The sequence below is a fragment of the Zea mays genome, chromosome 6 (genome assembly GCF_902167145.1).
Source record: "Zea mays cultivar B73 chromosome 6, Zm-B73-REFERENCE-NAM-5.0, whole genome shotgun sequence".
Lineage (NCBI taxonomy): Eukaryota > Viridiplantae > Streptophyta > Magnoliopsida > Poales > Poaceae > Zea > Zea mays.
The window spans coordinates 162365853-162386927 of record NC_050101.1 but is presented as its reverse complement, the minus strand read 5'-3'; positions in this window follow the sequence as shown (position 1 = coordinate 162386927).

Genomic DNA, 21075 nt, shown 5'->3' with positions numbered 1-21075 from the left:
TGTGGCACAAAGACGATAATGATGGTGCTGGAGCTCTTCGCCGTCCATGTCGCCAGTCTTAAAAAGTGTGGACAGAGAAGCCCAGACGACCGAGGCACATACTAACAAGCATGACTTTACCGAGGTTGAACGCCTCGTTTTACCACGATGCAGTAGCTCCTTCCATGAGAAGCTACCAGTAACTGACCCGCCTTGGTCTATAAAAGGGGGGTCGGCCGATACACGGACAACTAGGCTAGAATGCATGGAGGACTACGAAGGCCAAAGCCAAGGAGCACGCTGCCACGACGCCCAAGGCTTAGCTAGGTTGAGAGCACCAGATTCGTAGTCCTTAGGTCATTACACGCATAAGAGACTTGAGAGCCTCCTCCCTCTCTCACCCACAGACCTGCTTGTAACCCCAACTACGAGCATTGAGCAACAAGGTGACGGTAGCGTGAGTCTTCGAAGACTGGATGTAGGGACATTCTGTCCGAACCAGTTTAAATCTCGAGCCCAATAAGCACACCATCCAGACCCCGGAACACGCACAAACAATTTACTTGTTGGAGCTGGTTCAAAATTAAACACCGACATTTTACGCGCTAGGTAGGGCCTTGCGTGTTCTCGATGAAGTACTTGATCGATATTGCCAAGGGCCTCAGAGGCCTCCAGCTCAGCTCCCCTCAAGAAAACGACGGGCGGCGGTGCACAACATGACCCGCTTGTGTTGAGTTCGTGGGAGTGACGCACTGGACGAGGCCACCCTTTGAAGCGCTCCTGCACGGGAAATGAAGCAAACACCGAGACCCCCTCTCCGGTAAGACCCTGAACTTATTCATTTCCTTTGGTAGGGACCAAAATATATGTGACAAGTCACTCATGAATTCTAGAGTTCAAAGACCGGTCCGTAGAGGGCTCGTAGTTGCTCCAGCGAAAAATGGAGCAAGGGACAGTCGGTGATAGGTACACTAGCGGCCAGGACCCTGACATGTGGAGCATTAAGAGCATCACTAGCTCGTGTTGAAGTCCTAGGAAGGTCTAACTCATGGTTTGTCACAAAGAGAGGTAGCGAGCCATCAGTTTCGGATGAATGGGAGTGGCAACTATATGAGTTGATGTCTAGGAGTATGAGAACGGTCCCCAGTAGACCCTGCGCTTGGATCACACGGAAGGAACCAAGGCCTCACTTGAATTACCCGTTTGTAGCTCATCGAACTCCATTGCTAGCCCATCGAGAAAAGTGTGGTACGACTCACCTCCCCTCATCCCCGCGAAGGGGATGTGCAGGGGAGAGTAAACTAAAAATACGAGACAACCCCTAGATGGATCTCTGCATTGAGTAGAGACTCGGGGCTCGCCCACGCGAGTGTGGAGGATGGGTGTAAATCGCAAGAAAAGTGTTCCCCTCAAAAAGGAAAAACATGGGACAATCCAAGATTTGGGGGACCCGAACCCCACACATGTTAACAATCCAAACGAACCATGATAACAAAGTGTCCAAGCCAAAAGGGTCATAAGCAAAGTTATGGAAGGCTATGGATTATCTCTTCCACAGACACCTCACCAAGTACAACATTTGTGACAACATCGAATTCGCCCGCCAAACAGTCTAGGCCTTCCGCCGATGAACCCTCCGGTAGGCTGATATATAGTGTTGTGAAGGTCGCTTCCAGTATGCAATTGCACAATAACCAATACCATGATTGTGCCTCGATGAATCCCGAACTCCACCGCCTCGCGGACGCCGTTAGGAATGTTGAGAAGGCGTAAGTCATTATCCCTACCTCGGGTGCAGAGGAATCCCTTGGCATGGTCAGTGCACAGGTAAAGGCTTAGGGTCTCGAGCCGCAACTCTGAAAGTATAGAGAACTTAGTAACTCGAAAGTGTTTCAAGAGATCAAGCAACCAAATCTTACTGACCCCCATAATTGTTGAGAGCCTCCAAGCGAGCCCTCAAACGCTAGATTTCGGCATTGGCTGCCCCCATGGTGGCACGAGCTACACCCAGATCCCTCTAGAGATCTTCCACCAATGATCCCATAGATGCCAAAGAGCCGGACGACCTGGATGGAGCACCGCGACCTCCCCACGTCCTAGGGGGCCAACCGCCACCCTGAGAAAGGTCGAGGAAGATTGAAAAAGTTCTCACAAAGAGGGAGAGAAGCGCCTGTTGAAAGTCGCCTAGAGGGGGGGGTGAATAGGGCGAAACTGAAATTTACAAAGTTAATCACAACTACAAGCCGAGTTAGCGTTAGAAATATAATCAAGTCCACAAGAGAGGGCGCAAAACAAATCGCAAGCGAATAAGAAGTGTGACACGTGGACTTGTTTTACCGAGGTTCGGTTCTTGCAAACCTACTCCCCGTTGAGGTGGTCACAAAGACCGGGTCTCTTTCAACCCTTTCCCTCTCTCAAACGGTCCCTCGGACCGAGTGAGCTTTCTCTTCTCAAATCAACCGGGAACAAAAAACTTCCCCGCAAGGACCACCACACAATTGGTGTCTCTTGCCTTGGTTACAAGTGAGTGTTTCATCACAATAAAGAATGAGAAAGAAAGCAAGCGATCCAAGCGCAAGAGCTCAAAAGAACACAACTAATCACTCTCACTAGTCACTAAAGCTTTTGTGGGATTGGGAGAGGATTTGATCACTTGGGTGTGTCTTGTATTGAATGCCTAGCTCTTGTAAGTGGTTGGAAGGTTGAAAACTTGGATGACTTGAATGTGGGGTGGTTGGGGGTATTTATAACCCCAACCACCAAACTAGCCGTTTGGTGGAGGCTGCTGTCGCATGGCGCACCGGACAGTCTGGTGCGTCACCGGACACTGTCCGGTGCGCCAGCCACGTCACCTGGCCGTTGGGTTCCGACCGTTGGAGCTCTGACTGCTGGGCCTGCCTGGATGTCCGGTGGCGCACTGGACATGCACTGTATAGTGTCCGGTGCGCCACTTCGCGCGTGCCTGACTTCTGCACGCTCTGGCGCGCATTTAATGCTGTAGCAGGTGACCGTTGGCGCCGAATAGCCGTTGCTCCGCTGGTTCATCGGACAGTCCGGTGCACACCGGACATGTCCGGTGAATTATAGCGGAGCGAATTCCCGAAGCTGGCGAGTTCCAGAGTCGCTCTCCCCTGGGGCACCGGACAGTCCGGTGAATTATAACGGAGCGCCTCTGGATTTTCCCGAAGGTGAGGAGTTCAGCGTGAAGTCCCTTGGTGCACCGGACACTGTCCGGTGGTGCACCGGACACTGTCCGGTGGTGCACCGGACACTGTCTGGTGGCACACCGGACAGTCCGGTGCGCCAGACCAGGGCTGCCTTCGGTTATCCCTTGCTCTCTTTGTTGAACCCATTTCTTGGTCTTTTTATTGGCTAAGTGTGAACCTTTGGCACCTGTATAACTTATACACTAGAGCAAAACTAGTTAGTCCAATTATTTGTGTTGGGCAATTCAACCACCAAAATTAATTAGGAAAATAGGTGTAAGCCTAATTCCCTTTCAATCTCCCCCTTTTTGGTGATTGATGCCAACACAAACCAAAGCAAGTATAGAAATGCATAATTGAACTAGTTTGCATAATGTAAGTGCAAAGGTTGCTTGGAATTGAGCCAATATAAATACTTATAAGATGCGCATGGATTGTTTCTTCATTTTTAACATTTTGGACCACGCTTGCACCATATGTTTTGTTTTTGCAAATTATTTTGTAAATCCTTTTCAAAGTTCTTTTGCAAATAGTCAAAGATAAATGAATAAGATTTTGCAAAGCATTTTCAAGATTTCAAATTTTCTCCCCCTGTTTCAAATGCTTTTCCTTTAACTAAACAAAACTCCCCCTAAATGAAATCTCCTCTTAGTGTTCAAGAGGGTTTTGAGATAGATTTTGAAAATACTACTTTTCTCCCCCTTTTGAACACAATAAGATACCAATTTGAAATTACCAATTGAAAATTAGGTGGTGGTGCAGTCCTTTTGCTTTGGGCTAATACTTTCTCCCCCTTTGGCATGAATCGCCAAAAACGGAGTCATTAGAGCCCTTGGAATTACTTTCTCCCCCTTTGGTCATAAATAAATGAGTGAAGATTATACCAAAGACGGAGTCCTTCTCCTCCAAAGATGGAGAGTGGCACAGAGCGACGGTGAATGGATGAGTTACGGAGTGGAAGCCTTTGTCTTCACCGAAGACTCCAATTCCCTTTCAATATACCTATGACTTGGTTTGAAATAGACTCGAAAACATATTAGTCATAGCATATGAAAGAGACATGATCAAAGGTATATGAATGAGCTATGTGTGCAAATCAACAAAAGAAGTTCCTAAAATCAAGAATATTTAGCTCATGCCTAAGTTTGTTAAAAGTTTGTTCATCAAGAGGCTTGGTAAAGATATCAGTTAACTGATCTTTAGTGTCAATGTACGAAATCTCGATATCTCCCTTTTGTTGGTGATCCCTTAAAAAGTGATACCGAATGGCTATGTGTTTAGTGCGGCTATGCTCAACGGGATTATCCGCCATGCGGATTGCACTCTCATTATCACATAGAAGAGGAACTTTGGTTAATTTGTAACCATAGTCCCTAAGGGTTTGCCTCATCCAAAGTAGTTGCGCGCAACAATGACCTGCGGCAATGTACTCGGCTTTGGCGGTAGAAAGAGCTACGGAATTTTGCTTCTCTGAAGCCCAAGACACCAAGGATCTTCCCAAGAACTGGCAAGTCCCCGATGTGCTCTTTCTATTAATTTTACAACCCGCCCAATCGGCATCGGAATAACCAATTAAATCAAAAGTGGATCCCCTAGGATACCAAAGCCCAAACTTAGGAGTATAAACTAAATATCTCAAGATTCGTTTTACGACCGTAAGGTGAGCTTCCTTAGGGTCGGCTTGGAATCTTGCACACATGCATACGGAAAGCATAATATCCGGTCGAGATGCACATAAATAGAGTAAAGATCCTATCATCGACCGGTATACCTTTTGATCGACGGATTTACCTCCTTCGTCGAGGTCGAGATGCCCATTGGTTCCCATGGGTGTCTTGATGGGTTTAGCATCCTTCATCCCAAACTTGCTTAGAATATCTTGAGTATACTTCGTTTGGCTTAGGAAGGTGCCCTCTTGGAGTTGTTTTACTTGAAATCCTAAGAAATATTTCAACTCCCCCATCATAGACATCTCGAACTTTTGTGTCATGATCCTACTAAATTCTTCACATGTAGACTCGTTAGTAGACCCAAATATAATATCATCAACATAAATTTGGCATACAAACAAGTCATTTTCAAGAGTTTTAGTGAAGAGTGTAGGATCGGCCTTTCCGACTTTGAATCCATTAGTGATAAGGAAATCTCTAAGGCATTCATACCATGCTCTTGGAGCTTGCTTGAGCCCATAAAGCGCCTTAGAGAGTTTATAAACATGGTTAGGGTACTCACTATCTTCGAAGCCGGGAGGTTGCTCAACATAGACCTCTTCCTTGATTGGTCCATTGAGGAAGGCACTCTTCACGTCCATTTGATAAAGCTTGAAGCCATGGTAAGTAGCATAGGCCAATAATATACGAATTGACTCAAGCCTAGCTACGGGTGCATAGGTTTCACCAAAATCCAAACCTTCGACTTGGGAGTATCCTTTGGTCACAAGTCGAGCTTTGTTCCTTGTCACCACACCATGCTCATCTTGCTTGTTGCGGAAAACCCATTTGGTTCCTACAACATTTTGGTTAGGACGTGGAACTAAATGCCATACCTCATTCCTAGTGAAGTTGTTGAGCTCCTCTTGCATTGCCACCACCCAATCCGAATCTTGTAGTGCGTCCTCTACCCTGTGTGGCTCAATAGAGGAAACAAAAGAGTAATGCTCACAAAAATGTGCAACACAAGATCGAGTGGTTACCCCCTTATGAATGTCGCTGAAAGTGCATTCATCCCTTTTGTGAGTTTTGGTGATTTGGATAACAACACATTTAAAGGTCTAACGAGTTTGCTAAGTGTTGAACAGGAAATTCAGTATGATGAACATACTTGAATAGTGTATAATGATCAGTGAACAAAGGTTCAACACGAGGTTAAATAACCAATGAGACAATGCAAATGGATATAATATGATCTCTACATTGGTTTGAATATATGGACAAGACCTGAGAAATCACTACATACATATGATCAGAATAGAGGATGAAGTGATTAAGAGGATAGGTCAAGCCAAAGTGAATAAGATATGAGGAATCGTGAATTGGCTTGACCATATTACTACCAGTCCATATATGCTTCTATGAGAATCAAACTAGAGCTTGATTAATCTTAACAGTTATATCTAGAAGACATTCAAGCAAGGTTCACAATATTGAAGAAATGATTCTCTCAATGGATGCTCAAAATGATGTGACTCAAGAATGGCTTGATAGGGTGAAGATAGCAAGGAAAGGGCTTCGAGGAACTAAGCGAAGGTGAAGGCCAAGCGACGGCTTGTGGACCGAGGTACCATGGCTAAGGTGAAGAAGAGAGTACTTGCACTAAGTCGATGAACTAATCAGCTATGAAGAGTTATAACATGTTGATGCATCAGCAAGGTGACTTGAAGCCATGATTTGAACTCATACATGGTGATATGGTACAAGTCACAGGGTTTGATTTATGTTTGCTTCAAAAGGTGAGACAAAGATGTTTGTGATCCTTATGAAGCAACGCCATGGAGAAAATCACACATGAGATGTCAATTACTCAAGGAGTTTACTTAATTATATTTTATTTAACTTGAGTATAGGAATCGTCGTACTATAAAGAGGGATCCAAAAAGAAGGTAGGTGTTTGCCAAAGCTCAAGCCTCTATATTCAAAAGCTATTTTTTGAAAACCAAAAATCTCTTTAAAATTCTATGGTTGACCGTGGTTAGGTTTGAGAAACCTAGAGTGTTCTTGTTGAAAAGCAGCTGAACTTCTTAAACTGCAGCTGAGCTTTTCAGCTGAGCTCAACTTCAGCTGAGCTGAGCTTCTTCAGCTGCAGCTGAGCTTTTCAGCTGAGCTGAACTTCAGCTGAGTTGAGCTTTCTCAACTCCAGCTGAACTTCAACTTCAACCGGTTTCCAGAGAGGTTCAACCGGGGTCTAGGGCAAGTTCAACCGGGGTCCAGAGAGGTTCAACCGGTGTCCAGGGAAAGTTCAGCCGGGGTATTTTCCCCGGACCTCACTGGTCAAAACCGGTTGAACCGGTCCTAGGGGAGGTTCAACCGGTGTCAGGGTCACCTGACCGGTCTGACCTCCTGACTGGCAGACTGACTGCTAGTGTGACCCCCAGGCGGTTGAACCGGCCCTAGGGGCGGTTCAACCGGTGTCAGGACCTGTTTTTTTGCAGTTTGGCCTGCAGTCTGCCAGTCTGACTGGCAGACTTTCTGTCAGGCTGCCCCAGGCGGTTGAACCGGTCTTAGGGGCGGTTCAACCGGTCTTGGTCAACTTGACCAGTCTGCAGGTCAGTCTGCCAGTCAGTCTGACAGTCAGACTGGCAGACGGTCTGTCTGACCTGCCAGGGGCGGTTCAACCGCCCTAGGGGGCGGTTCAACCGGTCTCAGACAGAAAAATCTGCCCAACGGCTAGTTTTGAGCTCCACCTATATATACTCACTCCTACCTCTCTCCCCACACACAAGAGCACGACCCAAACTCCATTTCTAACTTGAAGAACACCTCCCACTCTCTCTCACACATCTCTTGCCTCTCCCATTTCAAATCTTTGGAGAGAAATCTTTGAGTGAGTTTGAGAGTTGCGGTTTTTGTGCTTCATCTCCAAATCTCTCTTGCTCTTCTTCATTCGAGCTTTGGTACTACATCGAGTTCTTTGTGGATTCATTACTCTTGGAGCTTCTAGCTCCTAGACGACTAGGTGTCTCTTGTGAGTCTCCAAATCTTGTGGAAGACCACAAGAAAGTTTGTATTACCCGCTCGTTTGAGCAAAGATTAATGTGTGAGCTTGACCTTTGTGGTCGGCAAAGGGAGGATTAGGGTTGAAAGAGACCCGACTCTTTGTGGGCGCCTCAACGAGGAAGTAGGGCACCTTGGTGGTGTGACCGAACCTCGGGATAAATCTTATGTCTCTTGTGTTCTTGTTCATTGTTCTTATTCGTGTTTTTCATTCTCTCACCCTTCCGTGGAAGATTTGTTCATATCTTTTTGGTGTGTGGATTTTGAGAAGTGTCCTTCTCAGATCTACTACTTTGAATCCTGTGGATTATCTAGAACATCTCATTTCCAAAGTTAACTGGGTGAATTTCGAGATCAATTCAGTTTTATATCTTATTCTTTAGTTAAGCTCGTTCAAACCGGTTGAACCGGTTTTGACACCGGCTGAGCCGGTTTTACCCAGTTTGTTTCTAGTTTTTGTTGAAAAAGTTTTAACTTGCCTATTCACCCCCCTCTAGGCAACTTTCAATTGGTATCAGAGCCTAATCCTCGTTCTAACGCTTAACCGCGTGAGGAAAAGATCATGTTGGGGGGACTAAGAAACGAAAGTGCTTCTATGCTTGAAAAAGTTGAGGTTGCCTCGACTTCATCTTTTGGTGCAGATGTTGATCCTAGGGCAATAGACCTTGCCATGAGAATCGTCGAAAGGATGTTCCTCAAAATGAAGGAAGATGAGGCGAAGAACAAGATTGAAGAAGAAAATGATCGATGGAGACCAAACGACGAATCCACCTCTTCACAAGGTTCGTCTTTCAAATCTACTTCTCATATGTGCTTTATTGCTAATGGGAGTGACAGTGAAAGCGAAAGTGAGGATGAGGAGGAGCAAGAAAGTGATAGTGAAGATGAGGATGATCTTCAACAATTCTTCGCTCAGCTAAGCAAGAAACATCGGATGAGCTTGCTCAAACTCATGAAAAGAGCGGAAGAACAAAAAGAAATGCTTCATAAGCAAGAAGACTTCCTCATCAGAAAAATCAAAGACTTAGAGAAGTTGACCAAAGAGCATGAGAAGCTAAAGTGCTCTCATGATGATTTGGTCCAAAGGTATGACGACATTTTAATTGAGAAAATTAAAGCTGTTAATCATTCATCATATATTGCTCAATTAGAAAATAAAAATGCTATGTTCAAAAACACGATAGAAAGGCTAAATATTGAAAAACTAGCTTTGCAAGGAAAACATGATATGTTTGTGTGCTCTCATAATAAATTTATGGATTCACATATCATGTTAGAAATTGCTCATGAGGTTGTGTTAACTAATTTGAAATCATACCAACCTCACATATGCACATGTACTCAAGTAGAAACTATATTATCATGTGCTAACAAATGTTGCTCTCAAGAAAGCCAATCTTCCATTGAGCTAGAAATTTCAGGAATTAGTGATACTTCTATGACACAAGAAAATAAAGAGCTCAAGGAAGAAGTTGGAAGGCTAAGAAGGAGCTTAACTCTTTTGAAGGGAAAGTGTCATGCTCAACCTTCTCAAGATAACCGTGATAATATGGTGAAAAAGCTTGAGAAGGGGGGACAACCGTAGCATGCACAAAACCCCTTCAAAAGAATACCAAGCTTTCCAAGAAGGGCATAAGCAAAATTCATGGTAAGAAAATTAATGTTCATACAATTTGCTCTAACAATGTACCCATGTGCTTCAACAAAGAAAGATCAAAGAGAAGCGATAGAAGGTGCTATGGATGCAAGGAGAAGGGTCATGAAATTGATTCATGCCCCCACATGAAGAACCAAGATCTTGCACGATCAAGAAAGATGACCATCAAAAAGGATGAAAACAAAAGGCAAATGCATTGCAAGGATAAGCACCGCATTTGCTACAATTGCCGTGAAAAAGGTCATCTATTCAAGATTTGTCCAAAGGGTAAAACACCTAAGCCTAACCTATCAATACATTCAAATATACTTAGGAGACCCAAATTTGACTCTTGTGCTAGAAAGGTGATGAGTTCACCACATTCTAGGACCAAGGCTATTTGGGTGCCTAAGTCCTTATTGACTAACCTTGATGGACCCATCATAAGATGGGTACCAAAATATACTTAATAAGTTTTGCAGGTACCTAGAGATAATATGAAGCTTTGGGGTGCTTGAGCAGTTTAACTCAATCCTTATCTCAAGCTATCAATCTTACATTGACTATTCTTTTAAGATTGGCCCAAAGATGAATTGAGTTGTTATATCACTAACTTCATATTCATCTCTAGCAAGAACTTGTGTTGTAGGGAATAAGGATTAACCTTTGTGGGAATCAAGCAAAAGGCCTACAACCAAGTGATATCCAAAGGATGGTAATAATTAATCTTAAGTGCACATTGCTTTTAATTAGTATATTCCTTTGTGTCTTTTGTAGCCACATAGAAAAAAAATGAAGCACTTGAGAATAAACTTAAAATATTTTACCTTGTCTTGAAAAGTTCCAATCATATGGTAGATTGCAAGTTTATATTTTTTATATTGTGACAATCTACATGCTTTAAATTAGTTGAATGTATCTTGTGGCATATTTCCAATTTATTATCGTATTATTGCCATGACCTAGACATAAAGAGGATTATCCCATGTTCTTAAATGAATAGAGTGCTAAGTAAGAAATTCAAATTCTTAAAGCACTTACCAAAAGGGGAATTCTCTATATGACTAGACTTGTGAGACTAATGTTTCTATCTAAGTGTTTATGTAGTCTCAGAACATGAGAATGTGTTTCTCAAATGGAGTGTGACATTCAAAGAAGACCAAACCAATACTATGTGATGTATTCATTCTCATTTAAATTGGTTTTGAGTCTTCTACATTAATCACTCACCATGCTATGAATTAAACTTACCATGTAAACTTAATTAAATAATCATGTTTTTCACCTTGTTTAATTTTGGTGTTATGCATGATGCTTGTAAGGACAATTTAGTTCATATCATGAGGTTTCCTTATTTTAGTAACCTTCTTGTCATTCATATACTAGAGGTTTCTAAATAGGAAACTATCGTTTGTGTTTCTAATGCAATCTCTTTTAAGCCATTTCATGGAAATTCATAAGTAGAGATTGTGCTCTTTCATTTGGTAAAACACAAGCATTAAAGGTTAATCTTCACCTAAAAGAAAGATTGGGAATGCTCAAGGCAAAGGTATGGAACTAGTTGTTTCATTTGGTATGTGACCAATAATAGTTCCTTTCAAGTGGCATTCTTTCAATTGGTAATAATCTATTTTATGGAAAGAAATGCCAATATGAAGGTTAAATTCCTTTTGGCTTAAATTTGTAAATTGGTGCATAATATTAATTCACTCATCCATGTGCATTAATTTAAAAGGAATTTAATTTATGCCTTTATGCCTCATAAATGATGATTTGTTTGCCATTCATATATAGATATCATCATTCATTAAATACTTCCTTGTACTACTAATACCTCTTTTCAAGGTGTTTTATCGACTAGTTTTAAAAGGAAAAGGGATAACAAAGAAGGAAGTTTCCACAAATGATGAAAAGAAGAATACTAAGGTGACACCACCACAGATAGTAAGATCTGTCAAATTGGTATACCAAATGGTACGTTCTATATGGTGGTAAGTATTCTTAGGTATAAGTTAATTCATTGCAAATTTGTCATGCCTTGACCATGATATGTAATGTACTCCTCATGAGACTCTTAACTGAATTGAAAGTGCATGTGGCAAGTCATTCAAATACTTGATGCACATATCTAGTGGGAGAACATTATATATCTTGTGTCATAGAGAATAAGTTTCCCTTGAGTAAGCTATACTAAGACAATCTAAAATGGTAAATTTGTATCTCATTCATATGGATTGTAATCTTTGTTTTTTAAATAGCTACTCTTGATGCAGTTTAAAATCCTCTTATCGTTAAATTTAAAAGTGCATAAGAATCCTTTTGTCGATATTCATCACATACATATGCACTAACATGGATATGAATTTTAAACTGTAAGGGTACAATTAGCGATCCATACTCTCTAAATTTTGGAAACCCATATTTTGATATCTTAGAAATCTACTTAAATCGGTATCCATATGCTTCATATTGAATTGGATCACTAAGTTGTACATTCCATGCATAACATGTCTTTATGATATGAATGCTTGTGCGACTAACCTTGATAAGCTAGGTGCACTCAAGGTCAAGCTAGGTTCATCATCAAGAAGGCAAAACAATGATGTATCGAGAAAAGGAGAAAAGGCTCCTATTCTTAACTCTAGCTTTTATCTGTGTGATTAAATATTGACTTGAAACCATGTAAGATGGTTGTCAAGTATATGTGGGTGCCTACACAAAGAGAAAGGCCACAATAAGGATTGTGTGGGTACTCAAGGCTCTTCCTACTAATCTCAAAGGACCCAATTCAAATTGGGTACCAAGATATGAAGCTTAAACTTGTTTTGCAGGATCACGCCTTCAATGGATCAAGTTGGGTGCTCGATAATGAATGTATAAATCATATTTGGAGATAGTAGCAAGGGTGGTAACAACTGAATCTCAAGTGCATATTATTTTCAAATCTTATCTTTTTGTGACTTGTGTAGCCACTAAGGAAAAATAAGCACTTGAGGATATACATCAGTTGTTGATTATGAAATAAAGGTCCAATTGGAAGATGAATTAATATTATCATATGGTCAACAATCCAAAATTGTGTGACATATTATCTATCTAGTTAATTTGGATTTGATTCTTCTATATTAGACACTCACCATAATATGGATTAAGTCAGCCCTTTAGACTTTATTGAATAACCATGCATATTATACATATCATTCAAAATATATTGTGCTTAAGGGCTCAAGGGAAATTTAGTCCATATTATGAGGTTTTTCTGTTTTTAGCAACACGCTTGTCTTTCGCATATAAAGGGTTGCTAAATAAGAAACTAGTGCTTGTGCTACTAATGCCATCTCTTGTGTTGAGTTTATCCATAGAAAATCTATGTTAAGAGATGGTGCTTGTTTTAAATTGGGTAAATCACAAGCTTAAAGGACACTATTCAACTAAAGTAAGATGAAGTTGATAAGAGGCCAAGGTATGGAAACTTCCTCTCCTTCAGTTGTTTTAGCATTCTATCCTTAGTGGGATGTACCATAGTATAGGTTAAATTCCTTCCAATATAAAATGTTCAATAGTGCATATAACTTTTGACATCAACTATATGTGTGCACTAATTTAAAGGAATTTAGTCTATCCTTTTGGGTTTCAATAATGATGATTCATTTGTCATGCACATATAAGGATCATCATTTGTGAAACCCTCTCTTGTGTTTTTAATGCTCTCTTTTCTAAGTGTTTCAACAAGGTCCTTCCAAGTGCTTTCAAGATGGATTCAAAATCTACAAATATAAGAGTTTTGGTTCTTTCAATCATTGAGTTTCATTTGGTCTCATATCAAGTATGATCGAATCAAGAAAAGATGAAAGGAGTTCAAGATTACTTGGTTGAATGAAATCATAAAGAGAAAATAAATCACAGTGAATCAAGAAGGAAGTTGAACTATCCTGAAAACCAAATAATGAAGAAGTAGTGACATAATCATATAATATCCTTCATTATGAGGTTTAAGGTTCATATTAGCATGCTTTACCCTTCAGGATTTCAATTGATATACTTTCAGTTCTTAAACTTTCAATTGGTTTAATTTTCATCATCTATGTAAAGCATGTTATGTTAAACCAAGATATAGTGCAAACATCTCCTTTAACCTCGTATTGTTGATGTGCATAAGTATACTTTGTGTACTCTTGCATGCACAAATTGAGGGAGAGTTTAGCCTATATCTTGTGAGACTAATGAATTCTTTCAAGTTCATGTTGTGTAGTCTCACACCTTGGAGAACATCAAATGAGGATGAATGGTTCCATAGAAATGAAAATGAATTTTTCTTAATCGTTTGAAGAGGATAAATTTCTCTTTGAAATGTCAAGCCTATCAAAAGCTAAGATGGAAATTCATGATTATAATGGAGACCATGTGGCGTAGAACAAAGGTGTGTCACTCCATGAACTATTGTATTACATTTTTGTATCTAGGCTCTTACATGCTAGTGTGTGCATGTATATGCAATATCTTAAGTCACATCATAAGGTTGCACTTGTGATGACGATTAAAGAATCTCTAGATATTTGATTAATACCTCTTGTGGTGATGTCATAAGTTAGTCTTAAGTCATCTTAGTGAGGTATGAGTCAAACATGCTAACTTCTCAAGAATCTTGGCTTAAAATACTGCATATCATGTCTATTAGTATACTTTTTGAGTATGAGTAATTCTGTCAATTGGTACAATTTCACATTTTCATACTTTATTTGTACCGAGGTTCAAATTGTAGAACTTATTCCCCTGGCCTCACAAGTCCAAGTGCATAAGGTAAAACAAGTATTCATCACTTGTATGCACACATTTAGGGGGAGAATGGTCTATAATTTGAATCTTTGAGACTAACTTCATTTTCAAGTATATTATGTGTATAGTCTCAAATTAGTAAGGAATCTTCAAGCAAAGACAATCGCTTCCACTGCAAAATTTGATGGGTATCAAAGATTCTTTGCTCCAATAAATGTATCTTCTATACATTTCATAAGAGAATGAGTTTCTCTTGTATATGCTACTCCAACGTTATCTAAAATTGGTAAATATGTATCACATCCTTTTGGATTGCAAATGTCTGAAGTAGCATAGCTTATAAATTCTCTTGTCTAGAACTTAATTGATTAAATAGAGCACATGTTCCTTATGTTGCATGATTATGTTCAATTGATACTCCTTGTATGCCAATGGTACTTTAAGTTGCAAATAAGTACTCTCAACAGGTATCAATTGAATTCATATATATGTGTGCACTAAAACTTGAGGAGAACTTAGTGTAATATGCAATTAGTGATCTGATTATCTATCAAATTGTATCAATTGGTGGTTTTCAATTGATATTTTTCGTACATTATCACTAGGTGTATAATTCATACTTGTGCAATTTTCATGTTTCCTCTTGTTGTGGTAATAAAATGCTAGGTGACATCTAGACTATAGGTATCAAGTTTCACCTTCAATCTAGTAGGACAATCTTCATTTAATATCTTGGACCTATGTCACAACTATACCAACAAGAGCTTGCAAATGAATTGTAAATCCAACACAAGTTTGGAACTCCCCTTGAAAAGGTAAAATGCAAAGGTACATCACTTCGTGTGTTCCCATCTTGCTTAATCATAATTTCTACCCTTTATATTCTTTGTATCCTTTTTGGAGATTTATGACAAAGGGGGAGAAATTTTGCATTAAAGCTTACCTTTAGTCTTATGTAACTAAGTGTTAGAAGACTTTTAAGAAGGGGAGATATAATTAACATAAAGGGGAATCATAAGAAAAACATAAGATGTAGAAAATTGATAAGTGCATACTATGTTATGAGCATCGCGTTTATTTTATGACACACCGCACTCCATGAATAGTATGATATAAGTTATCTCCATACTTTGACCCAAATATGTGCTTTTGGTATTTGAGTACAAAACTAGTATTTTCTGAAATGCACATATTTAAGGGGGGAAACTATATCATAGGATTCAAAATCTTATTTATCAAATCTTATGTAAGCTTTAAATGTGTTGTCATCAATCACCAAAAAGGGGGAGATTGAAAGTGCATTCATCCCTTTTGTGAGTTTTGGTGATTTGGATAACAACACATTTAAAGGTCTAACGAGTTTGCTAAGTGTTGAACAGGAAATTCAGTATGATGAACATACTTGAATAGTGTATAATGATCAGTGAACAAAGGTTCAACACGAGGTTAAATAACCAATGAGACAATGCAAATGGATATAATATGATCTCTACATTGGTTTGAATATATGGACAAGACCTGAGAAATCACTACATACATATGATCAGAATAGAGGATGAAGTGATTAAGAGGATAGGTCAAGCCAAAGTGAATAAGATATGAGGAATCGTGAATTGGCTTGACCATATTACTACCAGTCCATATATGCTTCTATGAGAATCAAACTAGAGCTTGATTAATCTTAACAGTTATATCTAGAAGACATTCAAGCAAGGTTCACAATATTGAAGAAATGATTCTCTCAATGGATGCTCAAAATGATGTGACTCAAGAATGGCTTGATAGGGTGAAGATAGCAAGGAAAGGGCTTCGAGGAACTAAGCGAAGGTGAAGGCTAAGCGACGGCTTATGGACCGAGGTACCATGGCTAAGGTGAAGAAGAGAGTACTTGCACTAAGTCGATGAACTAATCAGCTATGAAGAGTTATAACATGTTGATGCATCAGCAAGGTGACTTGAAGCCATGATTTGAACTCATACATGGTGATATGGTACAAGTCACAGGGTTTGATTTATGTTTGCTTCAAAAGGTGAGACAAAGATGTTTGTGATCCTTATGAAGCAACACCATGGAGAAATCACACATGAGATGTCAATTACTCAAGGAGTTTACTTAATTATATTTTATTTAACTTGAGTATAGGAATCGTCGTACTATAAAGAGGGATCCAAAAAGAAGGTAGGTGTTTGCCAAAGCTCAAGCCTCTATATTCAAAAGCTATTTTTTGAAAACCAAAAATCTCTTTAAAATTCTATGGTTGACCGTGGTTAGGTTTGAGAAACCTAGAGTGTTCTTGTTGAAAAGCAGCTGAACTTCTTAAACTGCAGCTGAGCTTTTCAGCTGAGCTGAGCTTCTTCAGCTGCAGCTGAGTTGAACTTCAGCTGAGTTGAGCTTTCTCAACTCCAGCTGAACTTCAACTTCAACCGGGGTCCAGAGAGGTTCAACTGGGGTCCAGGGCAAGTTCAACCGGGGTCCAGAGAGGTTCAACCGGTCTCCAGGGAAAGTTCAGCCGGGGTATTTTCCCCGGACCTCACTGGTCAAAACCGGTTGAACCGGTCCTAGGGGAGGTTCGACCGGTGTCAGGGTCACCTGACCGGTCTGACCTCCTGACTGGCAGACTGACTGCCAGTGTGACCCCAGGCGGTTGAACCGGCCCTAGGGGCGGTTCAACCGGTGTCAGGACCAGTCTGACCTGCAGTCTACCAGTCTGACTAGCAGACTGTCTGTCAGCCTGCCCCAGGCGGTTGAACCGGTCTTAGGGGCGGTTCAACCGGTCTTGGTCAACTTGACCAGTCTGCAGGTCAGTCTGCCAGTCAGTCTGACAGTCAGACTGGCAGACAGTCTGCCTGACCTGCCAGGGGCGGTTCAACCGCCCTAGGGGGCGGTTCAACCGGTCTCAGATAGAAAAATCTGCCCAACGTCTAGTTTTGAGCTCCACCTATATATACTCACTCCTACCTCTCTCCCCACACACAAGAGCATGACCCAAACTCCATTTCTAACTTGAAGAACACCTCCCACTCTCTCTCACACATCTCTTGCCTCTCCCATTTCAAATCTTTGGAGAGAAATCTTTGAGTGAGTTTGAGAGCTGCGGTTTTTGTGCTTCATCTCCAAATCTCTCTTGCTCTTCTTCATTCGAGCTTTGGTACTACATCGAGTTCTTTGTGGATTCATTACTCTTGGAGCTTCTAGCTCCTAGACGACTAGGTGTCTCTTGTGAGTCTCCAAATCTTGTGGAAGACCATAAGAAAGTTTGTATTACCCGCTCGTTTGAGCAAAGATTAATGTGTGAGCTTGACCTTTGTAGTCGGCAAAGGGAGGATTAGGGTTGAAAGAGACCCGGCTCTTTGTGGGTGCCTCAACGAGGAAGTAGGGCACCTTGGTGGTGTGACCGAACCTCGGGATAAATCTTGTGTCTCTTGTGTTCTTGTTCATTGTTCTTATTCGTGTTCTTCATTCTCTCACCCTTCCGTGGAAGATTTGTTCATATCTTTTTGGTGTGTGGATTTTGAGAAGTGTCCTTCTCAGATCTACTACTTTGAACCCTATGGATTATCTAGAACATCTCAATTCCAAAGTTAACTGGGTGAATTTCGAGATCAATTCAGTTTTATATCTTATTCTTTAGTTAAGCTCGTTCAAACCGATTGAACCGGTTTTGACACCGGCTGAGCCGGTTTTACCCAGTTTGTTTCTAGTTTTTGTTGAAAAAGTTTTAACTTGCCTATTCACCCCCCCTCTAGGCAACTTTCAGTCGCCAAGGATGGTGTCGACGGGGTGATCTCGTTGGATTGCTTGGTGGACTCTTGGGTGTGGCGGTCTTGATTCTTCATCCTCCTTGTCTTGATCATTTGCATCTCCCCCTTGATCATTGTCGTCATCTTGAGGTGGCTCATTTACTTGATCTTCTCCTTCATCAATTTGAGCCTCATTCTCATTTTGAGTTGGTGGAGATGCTTGCGTGTAGGAGGATGGTTGATCTTGTGCATTTGGAGGCTCTTCGGATTCCTTAGGACACACATCTCCAATGGACATGTTCCTTAGCGCAATGCATGGAGCCTCTTCATCACCTATCTCATCAAGATCAACTTGCTCTACTTGAGAGCCGTTAGTCTCATCAAACACAACGTCACAAGAAACTTGAACTTGTCCGGAGGACTTGTTAAAGATTCTATATGCCCTTGTGTTTGAATCATATCCTAGTAAAAAGCCTTCTACAGTTTTAGGAGCAAATTTAGATTTTCTACCTCTTTTAACAAGAATAAAGCATTTGCTACCAAAGACTCTAAAATATGAAATGTTGGGCTTTTTACCGGTTATGAGTTCATAAGATGTCTTCTTGAGGATTCGGTGTAGATACAACCAGTTGATGGCGTAGCAGGCGGTGTTGACCGCCTCGGCCCAAAACCGATCCGAAGTCTTGTACTCATCAAGCATGGTTCTTGCCATGTCCAATAAAGTTATATTCTTCCTCTCCACTACACCATTTTGTTGTGGGGTGTAGGGAGAAGAGAACTCATGCTTGATGCCCTCCTCCTCAAGGAAGCCTTCAATTTGAGAGTTCTTGAACTCCGTCCCGTTGTCGCTTCTAATTTTCTTGATCCTTAAGCCGAACTCATTTTGAGCCCGTCTCAAGAATCCTTTTAAGGTCTCTTGGGTGTGAGATTTTTCCTGCAAAAAGAACACCCAAGTGAAGCGATAATAATCATCCACAATAACTAGACAGTACTTACTCCCGCCGATGCTTATGTAAGCTATCGGGCCGAATAGGTCCATGTGTAGGAGCTCTAGTGGCCTGTCAGTCGTCATGATGTTCTTGTGTGGATGATGAGCACCAACTTGCTTCCCTGCTTGGCATGCGCTACAAATCCTGTCTTTCTCAAAATGAACATTTGTTAATCCTAAAATGTGCTCTCCCTTTAGAAGCTTATGAAGATTCTTCATCCCAACATGGGCTAGTCGGCGGTGCCAGAGCCAACCCATGTTAGTCTTAGCAATTAAGCAAGTGTCGAGTTCAGCTCTATCAAAATCTACCAAGTATAGCTGACCCTCTAACACTCCCTTAAATGCTATTGAATCATCACTTCTTCTAAAGACAGTGACACCTGCATCAGTAAAGAGACAGTTGTAGCCCATTTGACATAATTGAGATACGGAAAGCAAATTGTAATCTAATGAATCAACAAGAAAAACATTGGAAATAGAATGGTCAGGTGATATAGCAATTTTACCCAATCCTTTGACCAAACCTTGGTTTCCATCCCCGAATGTGATAGCTCGTTGGGGATCTTGGTTTTTCTCATAGGAGGAGAACATCTTCTTCTCCCTTGTCATGTGGTTTGTGCACCCGCTGTCGATGATTCAACTCGAGCCCCCGGATGCATAAACCTACAAAACATGTTTAGTTCTTGACTTTAGGTACCCAAATGGTTTTGGGTCCTTTGGCATTAGATACAAGAACTTTGGGTACCCAAACACAAGTCTTTGACCCCTTGTGCTTGCCCCCAACATACTTGGCAACTACCTTGCCGGATTTGTTAGTTAAAACATATGATGCATCAAAAGTTTTAAATGAAATGCTATGTTCATTTGATGCACTAGGCGTTTTCTTCTTAGGCAACTTAGCATGGGTTGGTTGCCTAGAACTAGATGTCTCACCCTTATACATAAAAGCATGGTTAGGGCCATAGTGAGACTTCCTAGTGTGAGTTCTCCTAATTTTGCTCTCGGGATAACCGGCAGGGTACAAAATGTAACCCTCGTTATCCTGAGGCATGGGAGCCTTGCCCTTAACAAAATTAGACAATTTCTTAGGAGGGGCATTAAGTTTGACATTGTCCCCCTTTTGGAAACCAATGTCATCCTTAATGCCAGGGCGTCTCCCACTATAAAGCATACTACGAGCAAATTTAAATTTTTTATTTTCAAGTTCATGCTCGGCAATTTTAGCATCTAATTTTGCTATATGATCATTTTGTTGTTTAATTAAAGCCATGTGATCATGTATAGCATTGATATCAACATCTCTACATCTAGTACAAATAGAAGTGTGCTCAACGGTAGATGTAGAGGGCTTGCAAGATTTCAATTCTACAACCTTAGCATGCAATATATCATTTTTAGTTCTAAGGTCCGAAATTGTAGTATTGCAAACATCTAATTCTTTAGCCTTAGCAAGCAATTTTTCATTTTCAATCCTAAGGCTAGCAAGAGATATATTCAATTCTTCGATCCTAGCAAGCAAATCATCATTATCATTTCTAGGATTGGGAATTGAAATATTACAAGCAATAGAATCAACCTTAGCTAACAAATTAGCATTCTCATTTCTAAGGTTGTCTATAGTTTTATGGCAAGTGCTTAGCTCACTAGATAATTTTTCACATTTTTCAACTTCTAGAGCATAAGCATTTTTCACTTTAACATGCTTTTTGTTTTCCTTGATTAGGAAGTCCTCTTGAGAGTCCAAGAGATCATCCTTCTCATGGATGGCACTAATTAATTCATTTAATTTCTCTTTTTGTTGCATGTTTAAGTTGGCAAAAAGAGTACGCAAATTATCTTCCTCATCACTAGCATTATCATCGCTAGAGGATTCATATCTAGTGGAGGATTTAGATTTAACCTTCTTCTTTTTGCCGTCCTTTGCCATGAGGCACTTGTGGCCGACGTTGGGGAAGAGAAGTCCCTTGGTGACGGCGATGTTGGCGGCGTCCTCGTCGTCGGAGGAGTCGCTAGAGCTTTCGTCGGAGTCCCACTCGCGAC